This window comes from Spinacia oleracea, chromosome 3, assembly GCF_020520425.1.
Source record: "Spinacia oleracea cultivar Varoflay chromosome 3, BTI_SOV_V1, whole genome shotgun sequence".
Lineage (NCBI taxonomy): Eukaryota > Viridiplantae > Streptophyta > Magnoliopsida > Caryophyllales > Amaranthaceae > Spinacia > Spinacia oleracea.
In genome coordinates this window covers 85,868,725-85,891,594 of record NC_079489.1, presented here as the reverse complement: position 1 = coordinate 85,891,594, position 22,870 = coordinate 85,868,725, and positions in this window count along the sequence as shown.

Genomic DNA, 22,870 nt, shown 5'->3' with positions numbered 1-22,870 from the left:
CATAATCATTTAGCATAGTTTAGATGCATACTCTTTGTTGCGTGCCTTCCCTAGCTGCGCCCGAACCGAACAAGAACAAGTCTTTAGGACTCCAAGTGTCGTCCCTCCGTAGATAGTCCACAGCACGTCCGGATCCGCCTTAAGATTGACCAACTAGAATCGCCCTTAAGGTACTAATAATTTCGGAACTTTTAGGCAAGGTATGTGACTGAATTTTTCTCTCAAAAACTCACTTTGAATACTTGAAAACTCGTTATAAATTGTGAACCCAGGCCACATATTTATAGGGGTATGGAAAGAGAATTGGAATCCTACTAGGATACGAATTAATTAAATTAGAATCCTAGTGGAACTCTTATTTAATTAATTTATCTTTTAGGATTAGGAATTTAATCATTAAACGAATTCTATACGCTTTAGGATTCGAGTAACACACTTCGAGTAATACGCTAGCACCGCACGCAGGCCTTGCGGCCCACGCACAGCGCCAGCCCACTCGTCGCAGCCCCGCGCGCGCGCCCAAGCTTCGGCTGGGCCTGGCTTTTGCGCTGGGCCTGGTCGCATGCTTGGCGTGTGGTTGTTGCGCTTGGCTTGCTGGGCGATGGCCCCGGCTTTGTGCTGGGCCTTCGTCTGGCAGGCCTCGTCCGATGCTAATTCGTACGATGCGCTTCCGATTAAATTCTCGATTCCGGAATTCATTTCCGATACGAACAATATTTAATATTTCCGATTCCGGAATTAATTTCCGTTTCGAACAAATATTTAATATTTCCGTTTCCGGAATTATTTTCCGATTCCGATAATATTTCCGATTCAGACAATATTTCCGTTTCCGGCAATATTTCCGATTCCGGCAATATTTCTATTTCCGATAATATTTTCCGATACGTACCATGTTTCCGTTTCCGGCAACATCTACGACTTGGATAATATTTATATTTCCGATACGATCCATATTTCCGTTTCCGGTAATATCATCGTTTCCGGAGTATTCATTTGCTTGCCTTTGACGATCTCAGCTCCCACTGGAACCAAGATCCGTCGATTCCGAATATCCATAGATGGAGTATTTAATGCCATTAAATACTTGATCCGTTTACGTACTATTTGTGTAACCCTACGGGTTCAGTCAAGAGTAAGCTGTGGATTAATATCATTAATTCCACTTGAACTGAAGCGGCCTCTAGCTAGGCATTCAGCTCACTTGATCTCACTGAATTATTAACTTGTTAATTAATACTGAACCGCATTTATTAGACTTAACATTGAATGCATACTTGGACCAAGGGCATTATTTCCTTCAGTCTCCCACTTGTGCTTAGGGACAAGTGTGCATTTCCTAATTCCTTTGTCGCTCGATGCTTGCTCTTGAACATAAGGTAAGAGTTGTCATCCTTATTATGTCCAGAGGTGTTCCTCGGTTTCAGAGTTCAACTGATCAAATAAACAGATAATCATAGCCTATGATTCATCCGAGCACGGCCATGCATTTCACAGTTTCTAGCTCTCCGAGTGGCCTTGTACAACTTTTAAGCATCTCATCCCGATTTATGGGAGGACAATCCCAATCTTGCGATCTTGAGATTAGACTTCGTTTGATAGGTGATTACCTGAGCGTTGCCTTTATAGCCTCTTTTTACGGTGCGACGGTTGGTCAACGTCAAAGCAACCAGTTCTCAAACAAGTAATCTCAAATCACTCAAGTATTGAGGATTTAGTGTCTAATAATTTTAATGAAATTTACTTATGACAAATTTTCATCTCTTACAGTAAAGTTTCATAGGTCTTGTCCGATACTAGTCTTCCCAAAGTAAGTATCTATGCAAATGATTATGACATTGCCATGTCCACATAGTTCAAGAAACAGAACTACTAGTCATCTTGCATTCTAATCGTCTAACGTTTTCTATGCGTCCAATTTTATAGAAAACTCCGACCAGGGACCATTTTCAACCTTTGACATTCAAGTTCACTTGATAGACATTTCTTAGTCACAGGACTGGTCCTGACAGTCTATCTTGAATATATCGTCAAATTGAAGGGACTCATCATTTAATACTAAACCAAGATTAAATGGAATATGAAAAATACATTTCATATATGATAAATGTTCAACCCCTAATGTTTTACCACCATGGGCCTCAAACCCATCTTCTAAAACAGTTCATGGAATTCAAAGCTATGCTTGATTTCCAGTGCTACAATGTGAGTGTTGTTTCTCACTTGTTGCATAGGTTTAGTTATCATGCTTTGCCAATCTTAATATCCTTTTCATCGAATGTTCTTCGAGATATGATGATAAGAACTTTTGAGTATGTTTATTTTGTGATCTAGTCTTTCTTGCTACATTAGTGGTTCTACTCATTTTGCAATGAAGAACCATTAAGTCAAAAGACATGTGATCTTCCCAAGTTCAATGAAGAACTCATATAAACAACTCTATTTTATTGCTTCTTAGGCAATAAGTACTTTTACTTCAACTTTATAGGTTGCTAGTGATGCTTTGTTTGGAATTACTTATCCAAGCAGTTCACAGATATGTGGAATACTTTCCAGCTGTATCTTAGAACATAGAAATTAATATTTTTATTTCCCATGCAACAACTCATGGTCTCCAATCCATGTTGCCATTTCGAAACACGATGCTCTTTAGCTCGTCCTTGTCAATGGTTAACTCCAAAGGGTCTTTGCTTGATCCTTTGCCAGTGTTTATGCGTGTAGCATCAATATTTAGCATATCTTTATTTCCTTGAATCAAGAACTATTCCTATGTACCTTTTCAAGTACCATAAGTATTCTTAATCTCAATCTAGTTGATCTTCACTTAGATCAATAGAGACTGGTATATGTTCGTCATGCCTAAAGTCATACGATACGTTTTTGGCGATCCTCATATTATATCATACATGATAAATTCTTTTGCAGAATAATTCTTAATTGAATTGTATTCATGTAACTTTAGCTCATTCAATTTCAGTAGATACTGAATCCAGCTAAATTCTTTGACATATAATATAGGTTAAGAATCTCACTTAGATCCTTTGATGTTTTAACTTAGTAAATGCTTATACATAGTTCAAACATTCTTTTACATAGATTTATTCACATGGGTCGAATATCTCCAATGGAGTATTTCGTGTTTGATTTAGTAAATGCCATTACTTAATCCAAAACAATATTATAAGATCTTTGTAAATAGATCTTAGTACCCAGTATGTACTAAGTTTCGCCTTGGTCCATCATTGATGAATAATTTCAAATCTAAGTCATTAGCATTTGAATGTTATTTCACAATAGAGAGATATGTGTGTGTGATACACATAGGACCAATTAAGTTTTTATGTACTCCCACTAAACTTCTTATACATCTATAAGAATCATGTATATTTTATGAAACTAAAATGCTTATTAGCTTCAATTAAAATACAGTTCCAATTCCCAATTGCTTGCTTAAATCTGTACTTAGATTTTATAAGTTAGCTTTCCTTTTCAAGCATTTATTTGGATCCACAAATTCTATGACATACCATGTACATATTATATTCCAACATTTGATTGAGGAATACGTTTTGTCATCCAATTGCCATATGTACCAATATGCAATCATTGCTTGAATTATAGACTTAAGCATTACGATTTTGCATGAGGTTTCAACACAATCCATGCCATGAATTTGCTTGTAACCTTTAGCAACTAATCTAGCTTTGTGTGTGAACACAATTCCATGTTTGATGGTTTTTATCCTTAAAACAAACTTGCAACCAATAGGTGTGAAACTATTCTTGCAAATCAAGAAAATTTCAATTTTGTCATCAAAACATTGAGTATGTTTTATGGCCTCTAACCATTTAAAACATTTGAGTCTATATATGGCCTGTAACCATTTTAGGGAATCTGGGTTTCGTCATAGCTTTCTTACAAGTCACTTCTAATAGTTTGACTGCAAGTTGTAGGTTTCTTTACTATCTAATAGAAGAATTGCATAGTTTCAGTGACCTGAACTTCATGTTTCTTCACTATCTAATAGAAGAATCTCATAGTTTCAGTGACTTGAACTCTATGCCTACTTGGGTATAGAACATCAAACAATAGAATATCAATAGCCACTTGAAAGTCCTTTGAATATTCTGTTCTCCTTGAAGCACTTGTAAAGTCTTCTAAGAGAAGTCTTCTAAGAGATGTCTATTCTTTAAAAGCCACTTCTAAAGTCCTTAAAGAATACGTTCGGGTTTTCTGAAGCACTTCGAAAAGCCTCCGGAATGTCCGTTTATGTTTGTTGTTCGCCTCGAAGACTTTCGAGGTCTATTTTCTCCCACTTGTCATTTTGGAAACGAATCTCCAAAAGGACATTATTTCGAGCAAACAAACATTATGTTCTCAAAAATTCGTGGTAGAAACAATACCCTTGTGTCTCATTTGAATAAATCACAATGAAACATATATCTATACTTGGGGCCTTAGTTTGTTGAATAACAAACACTAAGCTCCCACTGAGATTAGGAACTCTTTAGATATATTATGAAAAGATATTTTGAAATTACTTTTCAATAGCTTTGACGAATTTGGTTTAGTTTGGTGGTAGTTGAGCATTTTGTTTTAGAAATTATAGGAAAAGTCTTTATGATTCATCATTAATCGAATCAAGTACTAATTGACTTCGATTATTCCAACTAAGATATGCCATATCTTATGGAACTAGATTGTGAAATTACAACACACAATCATTGATGATCATATTTGGTCTCAAGTAATCATCAACATGATCTAACCTAGATCTTTATGATTTCTTGCCAAGTGGGTTTTATACTTCTGAATCTTTGAACTAGCCAAACAGATTCAACTTATATCACATTTGAGTAAATAAACCTATATTCACTCAAATCCATGTGAAATAATAAAGTCATAAAACCTTTCTTTAGCTTTGAACTCTATCGTCTAGGCGTTCTAACAATAGTTCATATTCTTTGTTACTTTCAACAAGTAAGACTAGTTGTCTTAAATTGATTTAGAAATCAATAAACTTTCAAAAGTCCATCAAAATAGAGCTTTTGAATGTTAACTTATTGATATGGTCTAACCAACAATGCCAAAGATTAGTGGAACTCAAATCAAGGGGTTGATTTGAACCTAGTAAAGTTCTTTAAAGAGTTGTTTGTTTTAATCAAGCATATTGACTCATCCCGTAAATGACCATTTCATTCAAATAAACAAACAAACAAGTATTGTTTTTGTTCTTCTGAATGTGAGTCTTTCTGTGTTTGAAGCAGAAATTTAGGTATGCTGATTATGGAACAAAATAGCCATTTAGTTCCAGCCTTTAAAAGGACTTAAAACAAACTAGATGACCCTACAACTAATGTAGCATTGCCATGCTTCATTTCCCACTTGTAGGCCATTAGTGTAGCCTAGCTTCCATTATTTGAGTTATTACCGAAGTAAGAACCTCAAGCGATATATGATACCAAGGAAGTTTGATTCCTAGGTCACTTCTCTTTAAACATAAACTTATAGGTAGAAACGGAATTATAAATTCCTTTCATTTGTTCCTTTGTTTTCCTATTTCTTGTACCTTTTCTTATAGTCTTAAGAATTGAATTCTTTAGTGTTGACTTTTATACTTTGTTAGACATGTCCAATGTCACCAACAAGGTTCTTTCCATTTAATTTATGTTGAACATTCTGTTTCAACTAGATGATCTTACCAGAAGCTTCTAAAGTTCTCTAAGCATCGATCTATTCGAATGTCTAGGGACTAGACTCATTCGAGAATTAAATGGACAAAGATATTAGGTTGTTAACCATTGGTAAAGCTGAGCGTTTTAAGCTCAATGCTTTATGATCTCAAAACTACATTGTATTTTGAATTCACAAGCACCAATTGGTTTGCCATTCGATTTTGATGTTCGAAAACAACCATAAAAGTCGCTATAAGAAACGTACATTTTAAATTGCTCACTTTCTCTCATTTCCGTGAATCGTTCTTGGATTCACTACCAATCGAGGAAATTTACTGTTACCTTTCTAAAAGGATTTATTGCAGTGCAAGATATTTAATTATAAACAATAATTAAAACATACATTGAAGCATGCAAATTCTAAACATTTATCATGAATAATAACTTGAAAATAAAAGCAATCATGCAATTTAAACAAGTCATTAGCATTTTATTCGAATTATGTGTTCCGGCAGGTGTGAATAAAATGATTCCAAGATCCTAAAACCATTGAAGAATTAAGCACAGTTTGTCGACTTAATCCTAAAACATTTTAGGTAAGCAAAAGCCTTTTGCTAATAGTCTAGAAACTACTCTTGGTTGATAGGTACCTCTAAGAACTTATTAGGTAAACCTATCGATTTTGCCACGACATAAAAGGGCTCCTTACTTATATCGTTGAGTTTCACCAAAACTAACATGTACTCACAATTATTTGTGTACCTTGCCCCTTTAGGACCAATAAGTAACACCTCGCTGAGCGAAAACTATTACTAGATTGATGTAAAGGATATCCAAGCAAGTGTATATTTTGGCATGGCACCTTTTAACTCAATTTTTTAAGTTTGGAACTTAAGGCTCTTACTATGTTGGTTAAATTTTAAGTGAACTAAAATCCTTAATCATGCAACATAATCAAGCCACAATCTCATGCATAATTAAGACATATTTAAAGCAATAAATAACTTAAAGCATGCATAAGATAAATGTGATCTAGTATGGCCCGACTTCATCTGGAAGCTTCAACTTCAAAGTCCGTCTCGAAAATCTCCGTGGGAGTCACCATTTTCTTCAAATAGGATAAGCTATAATTAAAACTAATTACAACTATTTGATGGTACGCAGACCATATTTGAATTGAAAAACGACTTTGGTACTTTAGACCAATTACATTCAAATTAATGGTACGCAGACCATATTTTCTATCCTATTTGGGCCATACTAGTCACTTCATAACCTGTAAAACAGTACATATACAATATATACCATTCACCCATTCATTATCATGAATGGCCCACATAGCTGGTTAGTAAAACACATTATGCATCACGTAAACATTTGCAGCAATTAATCAAGGGCACCAATAATCTACCAATTATTCAGTCCTTATTAATTCTAATCAAGTTGTTTTAACCTTAAGGATTTGTAGACCTAATCAAGAGTTTATGACTAAAAGTTCTCCCACTTAAACCAATAAATTCATATGCTTTACTAATTTTAAACATAAAAATGTATTTCTAGTCTAACCGGAAACATACAAATTTAATTAAAATTTAAAGCTCATATAAATTTATAATTGAATCCAAAAATTTTAATTTAATTTCAGTCGTATTTAAATTAATTCATGATTTTAATTTTAGTAAAATAATTAGAATAAATAAAATTTATTATAATTACAATATTCAAAATTAAAATCCAAGAAAATAATTTAAATTATTAATTTTAAAATTAATTAAAATTACGTAAACTGAAAATTTCAAATTAAAATTTCAAAACGATCTAATCGCAACGCAAACACCTCACGCATCACACGCCCATGGCCCACACACACACAGCCATCGCTGGCCATGTGCGCGCAGTCCATGCGCTGCGTCGCATAGCTGCTGCTTCTACCCTTCGCAAGCCATCGCGCGAGCTGGTGCTCGCTGCGCGCGCGCCAGCGCTCGATGCACGCGAGCATGTGCTCGCTGCGCGCGCGCCAGCGCTCGATGCACGCGAGCCATCGCTCGCTGCGTTCGCTCGCTAGCGCTCGCTGCACGCGGGCCATCGCTCGCTAGCGCTCGCTGCACGCGGGCCATCGCTCGCTTCGTGCACTCGCCAGCGCATGCTGTGCGCGCTCGCTAGCGCTCGCTTGGTGCGAGCCAGCGCTCGCTGCGCGCGGCATCGACGCTGGGCGCAGCACTCGTGGCACGCGAGCTTGCGCTCGCTGCGCGCTCGCTGCGCGCGCTTGCGCGAGGCAGTGCGCGTTGTGGCGCAGCTCGCTTGCTGCCCACACGCGACTGCCGTGCCTTGCCTTCGCCCATGCCCATTCGTCCATTGCTCATAGCCCACGACACAAGGCAGGGCTGCTGCCTTGTGCTCGTGCACCATGCCCTTGCTCATTGCATTCGTGCCGCATGGGCGACGAGCTCCCTTGCTCGTCGTCACATGCCCGCACTATACAACACCCCTTAAGGGTAACACGTAGCGTCCATTGCTTTGTGCGTGCAAGTTATATGAACGGATCGCATAAAATTTAAAAAATTTATATTTAAAATTAATGACAAATTAATAAATTAATATTAATTTCAAAATTTTAGGGCGAAAAATCGAAAATTTATTATTCAATTGATTTCCGATTAACATGGATTCAAGTCTAGGTCATAAAAATTTAAAATTTATCATAAATTTACAATTTTTATGGTGGTTTTTAATCATAGGTATCTAATTAAATTATAATTAATCATGAAAATCAAATTAATTCTAAATTATTCTAATTTTCAACAAATTAATCATAATTACAAATTAGATTGCATAATTAACAAGGCTAGGCATTCAAACTTGTTAAAGATATACAGTAGGTCAATCAAAAATTCAAGATTTATCAACAAGAATCGCAAATATTTAATTTAACATCTTAAATTTACGAAATTTTGCATTCGAAAAACTAAAACCTTCGAAAAGTCATAGCTAGACTTCGAATTTGAGAATTCTGGGTTCGGCATAAAAATATTATTTTTGTCAAAATTTTAGAATGCCTTTTACATGCGGAATTGACACAAAAATCACTCAATTTGGATGAGTAACGAAGAAACTGCCGAAAAACTGCGTACGTATAATTAAATAAACGCAATTTGCAATTAATTAACAATTACGAAAATTAATCACCCCTTTTAATTCTTGCAAATTTGTAATATTTAACCATGTTCATGCAATTTAGATTATGAAAATAATAAGAGGCTCGTGATACCACTGTTAGGTTATGATACATATGACAATTCATAAATCATGCGGAAACAACCATTAAGCCTGGAATACATATTATTTACACATAATCATTTAGCATAGTTTAGATGCATACTCTTTGTTGCGTGCCTTCCCTAGCTGCGCCCGAACCGAACAAGAACAAGTCTTTAGGACTCCAAGTGTCGTCCCTCCGTAGATAGTCCACAGCACGTCCGGATCCGCCTTAAGATTGACCAACTAGAATCGCCCTTAAGGTACTAATAATTTCGGCACTTTTAGGCAAGGTATGTGACTGAATTTTTCTCTCAAAAACTCACTTTGAATACTTGAAAACTCGTTATAAATTGTGAACCCAGGCCACATATTTATAGGGGTATGGAAAGAGAATTGGAATCCTACTAGGATACGAATTAATTAAATTAGAATCCTAGTGGAACTCTTATTTAATTAATTTATCTTTTAGGATTAGGAATTTAATCATTAAACGAATTCTATACGCTTTAGGATTCGAGTAACACACTTTGAGTAATACGCTAGCACCGCACGCAGGCCTTGCGGCCCACGCACAGCGCCAGCCCACTCCTCGCAGCCCCGCGCGCGCGCCCAAGTTTCGGCTGGGCCTGGCTTTTGCGCTGGGCCTGGTCGCATGCTTGGCGTGTGGTTGTTGCGCTTGGCTTGCTGGGTGATGGCCCCGGCTTTGTGCTGGGCCTTCGTCTGACAGGCCTCGTCCGATGCTAATTCGTACGATGCGCTTCCGATTAAATTCTCGATTCCGGAATTCATTTCCGATACGAACAATATTTAATATTTCCGATTCCGGAATTAATTTCCGTTTCAAACAAATATTTAATATTTCCGTTTCCGGAATCATTTTCCGATTCCGATAATATTTCCGATTCTGACAATATTTCCGTTTCCGGCAATATTTCCGATTCCGGCAATATTTCCATTTCCGATAATATTTTCCGATATGTACCATGTTTCCGTTTCCGGCAACATCTACGACTTGGATAATATTTATATTTCCGATACGATCCATATTTCCGTTTCCGGCAATATCATCGTTTCCGGAGTATTCATTTGCTTGCCTTTGACGATCTCAGCTCCCACTGAAACCAAGATCCGTCGATTTCGAATATCCATAGATGGAGTATTTAATGCCATTAAATACTTGATCCGTTTACGTACTGTTTGTGTGACCCTACGGGTTCAGTCAAGAGTAAGCTGTGGATTAATATCATTAATTCCACTTGAACTGAAGCGGCCTCTAGCTAGGCATTCAGCTCACTTGATCTCACTGAATTATTAACTTGTTAATTAATACTGAACCTCATTTATTAGACTTAACATTGAATGCATACTTGGACCAAGGGCATTATTTCCTTCATTTAGTGCCATATTGGGGTGGCCCATTATGCTGGAGCCATGCATGCCCAGTGTTGAAGAGCACTTTTTCTTGGGTTTTGAAAGATATTTGGGCTTGAAGCCCCCACTTTTTGAGTTCTTTTGTATATGGCAGAGGGGTGGATTTGTCCCTCCTTGTCACCTATTTTGCTGGGCTTGATGTCCCCAAGGCTTTCCGCTTGAGGGCCTGAGCTTTTGTATCTTTGCTCGCTTCCTCTTTTCGAAACAAGGGTTTGGCAATGGTGACGCCTCCTTAATAGAGACTGTGGAGCAATTTGCTAATGAACGGGACCCAATGCCGCTCGTGATTGGCGAAACATTGATGGGCCTTGACATGTTGAAATCGGACCCCTCTTCCTTGCCGTCGGGAAGTCCGGTATTACTCCAAGTAAGGATCTAGAGCTTTCTTGTATATTGAATTTGTACTTGTATTTTGAATGTTGAATATTGAAATGCTTTTCTTGTATATTCCCCAAGGTCTGGCTTATGGAGAGGCTCATGCTGGTGGCACCACCGGAGAACATGGAAAGCTATAATAGAAAGGGATTCACTGTGCGGCGCATGGTATATGGCCGGCTTTCTTTGGATGAGTGGTGAAGTGCACTTTCTGGAATTGGATCTTGTATAAGATGGGTAGTTTCTTGGTGGGGAATTGCTGCTATGAGACATGCCCCAGGTTCTACTACTTTGAGGGTGCCAAGCCTCACAATGCTGATCTACTACTCGCCTGCTAGAGTGATGTGACAGTATGGCTTGTGCTGAAGAGAACCCGAAACCTGTTGTGCTGAATGCAAATCGACTTGAAGTTTGGAGGCGGCATTGGGTCGCCAAACCTTTCTTGAGTGTTCAATACCCGCCCGAGCCTGCAGGGTACATTATATGGATGAATGGCCCAAGCCAGAGGGACATTTCTTTCTCCGAACCAGCTAGAGTCCGAGGTTCTAGAGCTAGACGCCCTACATCAACTGATTATGAGGAAGGTGACGGGAGTGTTGCCCGTCCGGTGCTTGACCGTTCGGAGTCCAAAGGAGGTTCGTCATCCTCCCGTCTGGGAAGACTAGCAAGCTCCTTCTCCCGCAGCTTGGGCAAGGGGAAGATTGATGATTGATTGCAGGAAGAGCCAGGGGATAGTTTTCAAGGTGCCAAGACTCAAGAGCATAGTCGCCCGACCCTAGATCTTTGTAGGCTAATGTGTTTGAAGTTGTATTGGAAGGAGTTGTGTTTTAAGAATGTGTTTGGAAAATGTGTTTAGGAAGTGAAAAGGTTTTTGAACTTTGCTTCACTTGATCCTGACCTTGTATTAGCTTTGAAGGCTATAAAGCCAAATAAATGGTTATTGTGTTAAATTCCGCTTGAACATGCTTTGCTTTGAATTGGCACGTTTGGAATAAAGACAACAACAATTGAATTTTGAATTTGATTTGATTTTTAGGATGCCCTTAATTGAGGAAATTTTGAATTTTTTTGTATTAAAGTGGCCGGGCCTCGAAATGAGGTTGCGTACGTGTCCTGTTAAGGAATCAGGCCGGACGTAGTTCTAACGACCTTACAGGACTTTGAATTGAATTCTTGAATTTGAACATGGAACTTAGACATAGAACTTCTTGAGTTGATCGAGGTTTGTCAGAGATCTGAATTCTGTTCCATCGATGTCTGTTAGTTCGACTGCTCCCCCGGAGAGGATTTTCTTGACAATGTATGGGCCTGCCCAGTTGGATTTGAATTTTCCCCTTGGGTCCATGATGCTTTTGCGAAGGGCTTTCAGGACAAGCTCGTCTTACTTGATGTTTCGGGTTCTAACCCTTTTGTCCTTAAAAGCCACTTCTAAAGTCCTTAAAGAATACGTTCGGGTTTTCTGAAGCACTTCGAAAAGCCTCCGGAATGTCCGTTTATGTTTGTTGTTCGCCTCGAAGACTTTCGAGGTCTATTTTCTCCCACTTGTCATTTTGGAAACGAATCTCCAAAAGGACATTATTTCGAGCAAACAAACATTATGTTCTCAAAAATTCGTGGTAGAAACAATATCCTTGTGTTTCATTTGAATAAATCATAATGAAACATATATCTATACTTGAGCCATAGTTTGTCGAATGACAAACACTAAGCTCCCACTGAGTTTTGCAACTCTCTAGATATATTTTATGAAAAGTTATTCTGAAATTACTTTTCAATAGCTTTGACGAATTTGGTTTAGTTTGGTGGTAGTTGAGCATTTTGTTTTAGAATTTATAGGAAAAGTTTTTATGATCCATCATTGATCGAATCAAGTACTAATTGACTTCGATTATTCCAACTAAGATATGCCATATCTTATGGACCTAGATTGTGAAATTACAATACACAATCATTGATGATCATATTTGGTCTCAAGTAATCATCAACATGATCTAACCTAGATCTTTATGATTTCTTGCCAAGTGGATTTTATACTTTTGAATCTTTGAACTAGCCAAACAGTTTCAACTTATATCACATTTGAGTAAATAAACCTATATTCACTCAAATCCATGTGAAATAATAAAGTCATAAAATCTTTCTTTAGCTTTGAACTCTATCGTCTAGGTGTTCTAACAATAGTTCATATTCTTTGTTACTTTCAACAAGTAAGACTAGCTTGTCTTAAGTTGATCTAGAAATCCACCAACTTTCAAAAAGTCCATCAAAATAGAGCTTATGAATGTTAACTTGTTGATATGGTCTAAGCAACAATGCCAAAGATTAATGGAACTCAAATCAAGGGTTTGATTTGAACCTAGTAAAGTTCTTTAAAGAGTTGTTTGTTTTAATCAAGCAGATTGACTCAACCTGTAATTGACCATTTCATTCAAATAAACAAACAAACAAGCATTGTTTTTGTTCTTCTGAATGTGAGTCTTTCTGTGTTTGAAGCAGAAATTTAGGTATGCTGATTATGGAACAAAATAGCCATTAAGTTCCAGCCTTTGAAAGGACTTAAAACAAACTAGATGACCCTACAACTAATGTAGCATTTCCATGCTTCATTTCCCACTTGTAGGTCATTAGTGTATCCTAGCTTCCATTGTTTGAGTTATTACCGAAGTAAGAACCTCAAGCGGTATATGATACCAAGGAAGTTTGATTGCTAGGTCACTTCTCTTTAAACATGAACTTATAGGTAGAAACGGAATCGTAAATTCCTTTCATTTGTTCCTCGTTTTCCTATTTCTTGTACCCTTTCTTATAGTCTTAAGAATCGATTTCTTTAGTGTTGACTTTTATAATTTGTTAGACATGTCCAATGTCACCAACAAGGTTTTTACCATTTTAATTTATGTTGAATATTTTGCTTCAACTAGATGATCTTACCAGAAGCTTCTAAAGTTCTCTAAGCATCGATCTATTCGAATGTCTAGGGACTAGACTCATTCGAGAATTAAATGGACAAAGATGTTTAGGTTGTTAACCATTGGTAAAGTTGAGCGTTTTAAGCTCAATGCTTTATGATCTCAAAACTACATTGTATTTTGAATTCACAAGCACCAATTGGTTTGCCATTCGACTTTGATGTTCGAAAACAACCATAAAAGTCGCTATAAGAAACGTACATTTTAAATTGCTCACTTTCTCTCATTTCCGTGAATCGTTCTTGGATTCACTACCAATCGAGGAAATTTACTGTTACCTTTCTAAAAGGATTTACTGCAGTGCAAGATATTTAATTATAAACAATAATTAAAACATACATTGAAGCATGCAAAGTCTAAACATTTATCATGAATAATAACTTGAAAATGAAAGCAATCATGCAATTTAAACAAGTCATTAGCATTTTATTCGAATTATGTGTTCCGGCAGGTGTGAATAAAATGATTCCAAGATCCTAAAATCATTGAAGAACTAAGCACAGTTTGTCGACTTAATCCTAAAACATCTTAGGTAAGCAAAAGCCTTTTGCTAATAGTCTAGAAACTATTCTTGGTTGATAGGTACGTCTAAGAACTTATTAGGTAAACCTATCGATTTTGCCACGACATAAAAGGACTCCTTACTTATATCGTTGAGTTTCATCAAAACTAACATGTACTCACAATTATTTGTGTACCTTGCCCCTTTAGGACCAATAAGTAACACCTCGCTGAGCGAAAACTATTACTAGATTGATGTAAAGGATATCCAAGCAAGTGTATATTTTGGCATGGCACCTTTTAACTCAATTTTTAAGTTTGGAACTTAAGGCTCTTACTATGTTGGTTAGATTTTAAGTGAACTAAAATCCTTAATCATGCAACATAATCAAGCCACAATCTTATGCATAATTAAGACATATTTAAAGCAATAAATAACTTAAAGCATGCACAAGATAAATGTGATCTAGTTTGGCCCGACTTCATCTTGAAGCTTTAACTTCAAAGTCCGTCTTGAAAATCTCCGTGGGAGGCACCATTTTCTTCAAATAGGATAAGCTATAACTAATTACAACTATTTGATGGTACGCAGACCATATTTGAATTGAAAAACGACTTAGGTACTTTAAACCAATTACATTCAAATTAATGGTACGCAGACCATATTTTCTATCCTATTTGGGCCATACTAGTCACTTCATAACCTGCAAAACAGTACATATACAATATATACCATTCACCCATTCATTATCATGAATGGCCCACATAGCTGGTTAGTAAAACACATTATGCATCACGTAAACATTTGCAGCAATTAATCAAGGGCACCAATAATCTACCAATTATTCAGTCCTTATTAATTCTAATCAAGTTATTTTAACCTTAAGGATTCGTAGACCTAATCAAGAGTTTATGACTAAAAGCGCTCCCACTTAAACCAATAAATTCATATGCTTTACTAATTTTAAACATAAAAATGTATTTCAAGTCTAACCGGAAACATACAAATTTAATTAAAATTTAAAGCCCATATAAATTTATAATTGAATCCAAAAATTTTAATTTGATTTCAGTCGAATTTTAAATTAATTCATGATTTTAATTTTAGTAAAATAATTAGAATAAATAAATTTATTATAATTACAATATTCAAAATTAAAATCCAAGAAAATAATTTAAATTATTAATTTTAAAATTACTTAAAATTACGTGAACTGAAAATTTCAAATTAAACATTCAAAACGATCTAATCGCAACGCAAACAACCTACGCATCGCACGCCCATGGGCCACACGCACACAGCCATCGCTGGCCATGTGCGCGCAGCCCATGCGCTCGTCGCATAGCTGCTGCATCTTCCATCGCAAGCCATCGCACAAGTGGTGCTCGCTGCGCACGCGCCAGCGCTCGATGCACGCGAGCCATCGCTCGCTGTGCGCGAGCAATTGCTTGCTGCGCGCGATCAGCGCTGGGCGCAGAGCTCGTGGCACGCGAGCTTGCGCTCGCTGCGCGCGAGGCTGCGCGCGCTTGCACGAGGCAGTGCGCGTTGTGGCGCAGCTCGCTTGCTGCCCACACGCGACTGCCATGCCTTGCCTTCGCCCATGCCCATTCATCCATAGCTCGTGGCCCACGACTCAAGGCAGGGCTGCTGCCTTGTGCTCGTGCACCATGCCCCTGCTCATTGCATTCGTGCCGCACGGGCGACGAGCTCCCTTGCTCGTCGTCGCATGCCCGCACTATACAACACCCCTTAAGGGTAACACGAAGCGTCCATTGCTTTGTGCGTGCAAGTTATATGAACGAATCGCATAAAAATTTAAAATTTATATTTAAAATTAATGACAAATTAATAAATAATATTAATTTCATAATTTTAGGGCAAAAAATCGAAAATTTATTATTCAATTGATTTCCGATTATCATGGATTCAAGCCTAGGTCATAAAAAATTTAAAATTTAACATAAATTTACAATTTTTATGGTGGTTTTTAATCATAGGTATCTAATTAAATTATAATTAATTATGAAAATCAAATTAATTCTAAATTATTCTAATTTTCAACTAATTAATCATAATTACAAATTAGATTGCATAATTAACAAGGCTAGGCATTCAAACTTGTTAAACATATACAGTAGGTCAATCAAAAATTCAAGATTTATCAACAAGAATCGCAAATATTTAATTTAACATCTTAAATTTACGAAATTTTGCATTCGAAAAACTAAAACCTTCGAAAAGTCATAGTTAGGCTTCGAATTTGAGAATTCTGGGTTCGGCAGAAAAAGATTATTTTTGTCAAAATTTTAGAATGCCTTTTACATGCGGAATTGACACAAAAATCACTCGATTTGGATGAGTAACGAAGAAACTGCCGAAAAACTGCGTACGTATAATTAAATAAACGCAATTTGCAATTAATTAACAATTACGAAAATTAATCACCCCTTTTAATTCTTGCAAATTTGTAATATTTAACCATGTTCATGCAATTTAGATTATGAAAATAATAAGAGGCTCGTGATACCACTGTTAGGTTATGATACATATGACAATTCATAAATCATGCGGAAAAACCATTTAGCCAGGAATACATATTATTTACACATAATCATATAGCATAGTTTAGATGCATACTCTTTGTTGCGTGCCTTCCCTAGCTGCGCCTGAACCGAACAAGAACAAGTCTTTAGGACTCCAAGTGTCGTCCCTCCGTAGATAGTCCACAGCACGTCCGGATCCGCCTTAAGATTGACCAACTAGAATCGCCCTTAAGGTACTAAAGATTTTCGGCACTTATAGTCAAGGAATGTGTCTGAATTTTCTCTCAAAAACTCACTTTGAATACTTGAATAATCTATCAAAATATGTGACCCTAGGCACCTATTTATAGAGTTATGGAAAGGGTTTTGGAATCCTATTAGGATACTAATTTATTTAATTATAACCCTACTAGGACTCTAATTAAATAATCATTATCTAATAGTTTTAGGATTTAATCACACTTCGAATCCTGATTGCTTCAGGATTCCCGCACAAGCATTGCACGAGCACCGTACACCCGCGCAAGCCTTGCGGCCCACGCTAGGCGCACAGCGCTCGACCCACTGCTGTGCTCTCGCGCGCGCGCCCAAGGCCTTGGCTGGGCCTGGTCGAGGCTCGGCGTGCGATGGTGCGCGTTGGCTCGTTGGGCGACGGCCTGGCTTCGTGCTGGGCCTTCGTCTAGCGGGCCTCGTCCGATGCTAATTCGTACGATACGCTTCCGATTAAATTCCCGATTCCGGAATTCATTTCCGATACGAACAATATTTAATATTTCCGATTCCGGAATCAATTTCCGTTTCGAACAAATATTTAATATTTCCGTTTCCGGAATTATTTTCCGATTCTGACAATTTTTCCGTTTCCGGCAATATTTCCGATTCTGGCAATATTTCCATTTCCGATAATATTTTCCGATACGTACCATGTTTCCGTTTCCGGCAACATCTACGACTTGGATAATATTTATATTTCCGATACGATCTATATTTCCGTTTCCGGCAATATCATCGTTTCCGGAGTATTCATTTCTTGCCTGTGACGATCTCAGCTCCCACTGAAACCAAGATCCGTCGATTCCGAATATCCATAGATGGAGTATTTAATGCCATTAAATACTTGATCCGTTTACGTACTATTTGTGTGACCCTACGGGTTCAGTCAAGAGTAAGCTGTGGATTAATATCATTAATTCCACTTGAACTGAAGCGGCCTCTAGCTAGGCATTCAGCTCACTTGATCTCACTGAATTATTAACTTGTTAATTAATACTGAACCGCATTTATTAGACTTAACATAGAATGCATACTTGGACCAAGGGCATTATTTCCTTCATGTACATGGTGAGCGGCTTGAAGCCGATGCTCATCAAGCATGATTAGCTCATCATACCTTGCTTGTACCCATGCAGCTTCTGGGATTTTTCTTTCGAGGACTATCCTTAGAGAAGGTATCTCTAGCTCGATAGGTTGTACTGCCTCCATTCCATAGACCAATGAGAATGGGGTTGCACCAGTTGAAGTGCGAATTGAAGTTCGATACCCCCACAATGCGAAGTGTAGATTATCGGGCCAGTCTTTGTAATTGGTTGTCATTAGAATTGCTTTGATTTTCGAAAGATCAGCCTCGATCCCCCGAGAGCTGATAACGTATCCGAGCAACTTGCCTGACGTTACATCGAACGCACACTTTTGAGGATTGAGTCTCATGTTGTATTTCCTGAGCCTCTTGAAAAACTTTCGAAGTACTGAGGTATGCTCGTGTCGCTCTTTGGATTTGACAATCATGTCATCGACATATACCTCAATTTCCCTGGGAATCATATCGCTCATGATGGATGTGGCTGCTCTTTGGTAGGTAGCCCCTGCGTTCTTTAGTCCGAACGGCATGACTGTGTAGCAATATGTACCCCACTGAGTGATGAAGGTTGTCTTCTCCTATCTGAAGGAAATAATGCCCTTGGTCCAAGTATGCATTCTATGTTAAGTCTAATAAATGCGGTTCAGTATTAATTAACAAGTTAATAATTCAGTGAGATCAAGTGAGCTGAATGCCTAGCTAGAGGCTGCTTCAGTTCAAGTGGAATTAATGATATTAATCCACAGCTTACTCTTGACTGAACCCGTAGGGTCACACAAATAGTACGTAAACGGATCAAGTGTTTAATGGCATTAAATACTCCATCTATGGATATTCGGAATCGACGGATCTTGGTTTCAGTGGGAGCTGAGATCGTCACAGGCAAGAAATGAATACTCCGGAAACGATGATATTGCCGGAAACGGAAATATGGATCGTATCGGAAATATAAATATTATCCAAGTCGTAGATGTTGCCGGAAACGGAAACATGGTACGTATCGGAAAATATTATCGGAAATGGAAATATTGCCGGAATCGGAAATATTGCCGGAAACGGAAATATTGTCAGAGTCGGAAATATTATCGGAATCGGAAAATAATTCCGGAAACGGAAATATTAAATATTTGTTCGAAACGGAAATTAATTCCGGAATCGGAAATATTAAATGTTGTTCGTATCGGAAATGAATTCCGGAATCGGGAATTTAATCGGAAGCGTATCGTACGAATTAGCATCGCACGAGGCCCGCTAGACGAAGGCCCAGCACGAAGCCAGGCCATCGCCCAACGAGCCGCACGCAGCAACGCACGCCTCGACCAGGCCCAGCGCAAGGCCAGGCCCAGCCAAGGGCGCGCGCGCACGCAGCACCGCACATGGGCTGTGCGCTTGTCGTGGGCCGCAAGGCCTGCGCAGGTGCACGGCTTGTACGATGCGTGTGCGGGAAATCCTAATTCTATTAGGATTCGTGCGAAGATTAAAATCCTAATCTTATTAGATTTGCTTTGTTATTTAGAGTCCTAATAAAGTTCTAATTAACAAATCCACATCCTAGTAGGATTACAATTCCTTTTCCATACCTCTATAAATAAGGGCCTAGGGTCATTATTTATATACAAGTTTTCAAGTATTCAAAGCTAGGATTTTTAAGCAGAAAAATAAGCCATAACTCTTGCCCATTTAGCCGAAAATAAGTAGTACCTTAAGGGCGATTCTAGTTGGTCAATCTTAAGGCGGATCCGGACGTGCTGTGGACTATCTACGGAGGGACGACACTTGGAGTCCTAAAGACTTGTTCTTGTTCGGTTCGGGCGCAGCTAGGGAGGGCACGCAACAAAGTGTATGCATCTAAACTATGCTAAATGATTATGTGTAAATAATATGCTTTCCTGGCTTTATGGTTTTTTTCCGCATGATTTATGAATTGTCATATGTATCATAACCTAACAGTGGTATCACGAGCCTCTTATTATTTTCATAATCTAAGTTGCATGAACATGGTTAAATATTACAAATTTTCAAGAATTAAAAGGGGTGATTAATTTTCGTAATTGTTAATTAATTGCAAATTGCGTTTATTTAATTATACGTACGCAGTTTTTCGGCAGTTTCTTCGTTACTCATCCACATCGAGTGATTTTTGTGTCAATTCCGCATGTAAAAGGCATTCTAAAATTTTGACAAAAATAATAATTTTCGGCCGAACCCAGAATTCTCAAATTCGAAGCCTAACTATGACTTTTCGGAGGTTTTAGTTTTCGAATGCAAAATTTCTTAAATTTAAGATGTTAAATTAAATATTTGCGATTCTTGTTGATAAATCTTGAATTTTTGATTGACCTACTGTATATGTTTAACAAGTTTGAATGCCTAACCTTGTTAATTATGCAATCTAATTTGTAATTATGACTAATTTGTTGAAAATTGGAATAATTTAGAATTAATTTGATTTTCATAATTAGTTATAATTTAATTAGATACCTATGATTAAAAACCACCATAAAAATTGTAAATTTATGTTAAATTTTAAATTTTTTATGACCTAGACTTGAATCCATGTTAATCGGAAATCAATTGAATAATAAATTTTCGATTTTTCGCCCTAAAATTATGAAATTAATATTATTTATTAATTTGTCATTAATTTTGAATATAAATTTTAAATTTTTATGCGATTCGCTCATATAACTTGCACGCACAAAGCAATGGACGCTACGTGTTACCCTTAAGGGGTGTTGTATAGTGCGGGCATGTGACGACGAGCAAGGGAGCTCGTCGCCCATGCGGTACGAATGCAATGAGCAAGGCCATGGTGCACGAGCACAAGGCAGCAGCCCTGCCTTGTGTCGTGGGCTGTGCGCAATGGGCGAATGGGCGAGGGCGAGGGCAAGGCACGAGCAGTCGCGTGTGGGCAGCAAGCGAGCTGCGCCACAGCGCGCACTGCCTCGCGCAAGCGTGCGGAGCCTCGCGCGCAGCGAGCGCAAGCTCGCGTGCCACGAGTGCTGCGCCAAGCATCGATCGATCGCGCGCAGGGAGCGCTATTGTACGTGCGACGAGCGCTGCGCCCAGCGATGGCGTGCGAGTGCTTGTTGCGACGTGCGACGAGCGCTGCGCCCAGCGATGGGCTGCGGCAGCATGCTCGTGCGTCGAGCGCTGGCGCGCGCAGCGAGCACCAGGTCGCGTGATGCCTTGCGATGGCAAGCAGCAGCAATGCGACGCAGCGCATGGGCTGCGCGCACATGGCCAGCGATGGCTGTGTGCGTGTGGCCTATGGGCGTGCGATGCGTGGGATTGTTGCGTTGCGATTAGATCGTTTTGAAATTTTAATTTGAAATTTTCAGTTTACGTAATTTTAATTAATTTTAAAATTAATAATTTAAATTATTTTCTTGGATTTTAATTTTGAATATTGTAATTATAATAAATTTTATTTATTCTAATTATTTTACTAAAATTAAAATCATGAATTAATTTAAATACGACTGAAATTAAATTAAACTTTTTGGATTCAATTATAAATTTATATGAGCTTTAAATTTTAATTAAATTTGTATGTTTCCGGTTAGACTAGAAATACATTTTTATGTTTAAAATTAGTAAAGCATATGAATTTATTGGTTTAAGTGGGAGCCCTTTTTAGTCATAAACTCTTGATTAGGTCTACAAATCCTTAAGGTTAAAACAACTTGATTAGAATTAATAAGGACTGAATAATTTGTAGATTATTGGTGCCCTTGATTAATTGCTGCAAATGTTTATGTGATGCATAATGTGTTTTACTAACCAGCTAAGTGGGCCATTCATGATAATGAATGGGTGAATGGTATATATTGTATATGTACTGTTTTGCAGGTTATGAAGTGACTAGTATGGCCCAAATAGGATAGAAAATATGGTCTGCGTACCATTAATTTGAATGTAATTGGTCTAAAGTACCAAAGTTGTTTTTCAATTCAAATATGGTCTGCGTACCATCAAATAGTTGTAATTAGTTTTAATTATAGCTCATCCTATTTCAAGAAAATGGTGCCTCCCACGGAGATTTTCAAGACGGACTTTGAAGTTAAAGCTTCAAGATGAAGTCGGGCCATACTAGATCACATTTATCTTATGCATGTTTTAAGTTATTTATTGCTTGTAAATATGTCTTAAAATGCATGAGATCAAAAGCTTGATTATGTTGCATGATTAAGGATTTTAGTTCACTTAAAATCTAACCAACATAGTAAGAGCCTTAAGTTCCAAACTTAAAAATTGAGTTAAAAGGTGCCATGCCAAAATATACACTTGCTTGGATATCCTTTACATCAATCTAGTAATAGTTTTCGCTCAGCGAGGTGTTACTTATTGGTCCTAAAGGGGCAAGGTACACAAATAATTGTGAGTACATGTTAGTTTTGGTGAAACTCAACGATATAAGTAAGGAGTCCTTTTATGTCGTGGCAAAATCGATAGGTTTACCTAATAAGTTCTTAGACGTACCTATCAACCAAGAATAGTTTCTAGACTATTAGCAAAAGGCTTTTGCTTACCTAAGATGTTTTAGGATTAAGTCGACAAACTGTGCTTAGTTCTTCAATGATTTTAGGATCTTGGAATCATTTTATTCACACCTGCCGGAACACATAATTCGAATAAAATGCTAATGACTTGTTTAAATTGCATGATTGCTTTCATTTTCAAGTTATTATTCATGATAAATGTTTAGACTTTGCATGCTTCAATGTATGTTTTAATTATTGTTTATAATTAAATATCTT